This window comes from Lycium barbarum, chromosome 12 (genome assembly GCF_019175385.1).
Source record: "Lycium barbarum isolate Lr01 chromosome 12, ASM1917538v2, whole genome shotgun sequence".
NCBI classification, from domain to species: domain Eukaryota; kingdom Viridiplantae; phylum Streptophyta; class Magnoliopsida; order Solanales; family Solanaceae; genus Lycium; species Lycium barbarum.
Window position 1 is genome coordinate 19,856,298 of NC_083348.1, and position 2,795 is coordinate 19,859,092.

At 40.8% G+C, this 2,795-nt stretch overlaps 1 non-coding gene across 1 annotated transcript; it reads right to left on the bottom strand.

Annotated features, from left to right (window-relative positions):
- Positions 1-699: 699 nt before the first annotated feature.
- LOC132625305 (small nucleolar RNA R71) lies at positions 700-806 on the bottom strand. The gene has a single exon (XR_009576741.1). It is a non-coding gene; the product is annotated as a small nucleolar RNA R71 (small nucleolar RNA).
- Positions 807-2,795: the final 1,989 nt, after the last annotated feature.

Consider the following 2,795-nt stretch of genomic DNA (forward strand, 5'->3'; position numbering starts at 1 on the left):
TAGGATTTAAGTAACACACTATGATAGTAACCTTTTCACACTCATTCCATGTGGGATTCGACCCCAACCTACTTGGGTTACTATATTTGACAACGTTCGCTATACGCCATTTTTTAGGTGTAATTTGAGCGTATCAAATTTTGGCGCCATTGCCGGGGAATACGATTTGAAACTACTAAATAGTGTGTGCTTTACATGAAGTATTTTCTATTCCATCAAACTTTGTTTTCTTTTGTTGCGCACCAGGTGATTATGTCAGGAAGATGAGGAGGATGTGGAGTGAACGGTGGTCGGGTTGCAAATGTAGTTCCCCCGCCACCAGAAGTTGATGAAGATGAGAATGTGCTTGTTGATTTCATGCAACAGGTTGAGTATGCATCCGCTATTGTTCCTTCAAAGGTCGGTGCCGCAAGTTTCAAGATTGATAGTTCTATCTATCAATTGCTCAAGCTCGAAGGTTATTTTTGGAAATCTACTAACAATGACCCACATCAACATTTGAAGAACTTCATAGGTGTGTGTCAGACACATACCCAGAATGTTGTCACTTCAGATGCAATCCGGTTGAGAGTTTTCAAATACTCTTTAGCCAGCGAAGCAAGGGATTGGTTTGGGAAGTTTCCCCACAATTCTAGTCATGCTTAGGGGTGAGCTGGTGAATTTTTTCTCAAGAAGTGGTTTCCTCCAACCAAGAAAGTCGAACTCAAAGATAAAAAATTTGAGTTTAAGCAACTTCCAGGGGAACAACTGTATGAAGCTTGGGAGAGGTTTAAGCAGTACTTGATGCGTTTTCCGAATCATGGCTTTCCAAAGAACATATTAATGGAGAAGTTCTACACGGGGTTAGATCCAATGACACAATATGTGGCCAATAATGCAGCCGGTGGGTGTTACACGGACAAGACTTATGCCTGAATCACTCAATTGCTTGACAGATTGACTACACATAATCAAGCATGGCACTCGGGTGGCATGGATGGTGTAGCATATGGGGCTCCGATAATAAAAAAATATTGTGAAGAAAAACCAAGAGAGGGACCAAACTTTAGCTCAACTTGCATCCAATATTACTTTGTTGACTAAGAGGTTTGATGAGAAGGAGACAAAGAAGGTGAATGCAGTTGAGGACTTGCAGACTTTGCCAAAGGGAATGTATCAAGCTCCAGAGGTTCCATATCAAGAGGGACGGCCAATGCAATATGAATATGCCAACTATGTTAACAACTCACAGGGGGGTTACTAAAGTTAGAATTATCAAGGGTCCGGATATCAAAATCAGAATTCATGGAAACCTCAAAAACAAGGGCAAGGTAATCAATATGGGCAAAATGACTATGGTGGGTCGAACCAAGGGAACTATAACAGCAATAACAACTTCGGGAATAGGAGTTCCAATCCCTATGCTCAGCCAAAGGGTCAATCGAATGATAAAGGGAGTTCTAAATTGGAGAGCATGCTTCAGAGGGTGCTAGCCAACAAAGAAAAGTTCGATAAGACCATCAAGGGGTTGACCAAATTTATGTGTTCTCACACTGCTTCCATCCAAAAGCTTGAGTCTCAAATGAGAGATCTTTCAAGAGAGCAATATCCTCCACAAAGAGGACAACTCCCAAGTGATACAATACCAAACCCAAAGGAGGGTAGTGGTGATCAAATAGCCAAGTGCAATGATATCACTACTCAAAGTGGGAAACTACTTCAAGGTGTAGGTGCGAAAGCGGTTGAAAGGAAGCCTATAAAAGAAGAATATGGAGAGGCATAACTTAAGGTGCCAAGTGTTGTTGAGGAAGTGAAAGATGAAACTCTTAGTGTGGTTGAAGTTGATCGTGTTTTGGAGATTCCAAAGGCTGAAGAGGTGAGTAATGAAAAAGGTAAGGTAATGGGGGCAGTTAGGCCCTTAGCTTAACTTTTCAAATCTTCACCTCTCTTCCCTCAAAGTTGGTGAAGAAGATCGAGGATGCCAAGTGCCAAGGATTTATGATCAACTGAAGCAACTATCTATGAATATGCCATTCCTTAATGCTTTCCAAGAGATGCTGGGTTTTGATGAATATTTGAAAGATTTATTGATAAAGAAATGGCCAATCAAACATGATACAGTGAGTGTCACTCACCGTATTAGCTCTAGCATCTTCACAACCAAAGTTCAGAAGAAAGAAGATCCATGGGCCTTTACTATTCCTTGCACTATTGGTAATCATGATTTTGCATGAGCTCTTTGTGACAATGGGGCTAGCATTAACCTAATTTCTCTTGCTATATATAAGCAATCTGGGTTAAGAATTCCTAGACCAACCAGCATGCGGTTGTATATGGCTGATAGATCGATAAAGAGGTCGGTTGGGGTTGTTGATGATGTTCTTGTTCGATTTGGTGATTTTCTTCTCCCGGAGAATTTTTTTATTCTTGATTGTGCAGTGGATAAAGATATTCCAATCATATTGGGAGACCTTCCCTTGAAACTAGAAGGGATCTCACGGATTCAGAGAAAAATGAAATCAAGTTTCGAGTGAATGATGAAAAGGTAACTTTTAAAGCTAGCAAAGGGATGAAATTACCAAGTGCTTATGAAAGCATTTCGGTGATTGACATAATAGATGTGGTTGATGAGGCCGTTGAATTTAAAATGGAGGAAGAGTGCCTTAGTAAAGCCTTAGCGTCTATCTTGGTTAATTTAGATGCTGATGAATGGAGGGATATGTGGAGACAATGAATTCGCTTGAACGATTGGGGTATTACTCTTACCATCCAAAGAAGTTGTCTCTTGATCTAGAGAATCGGGCTACTCCTCCAGC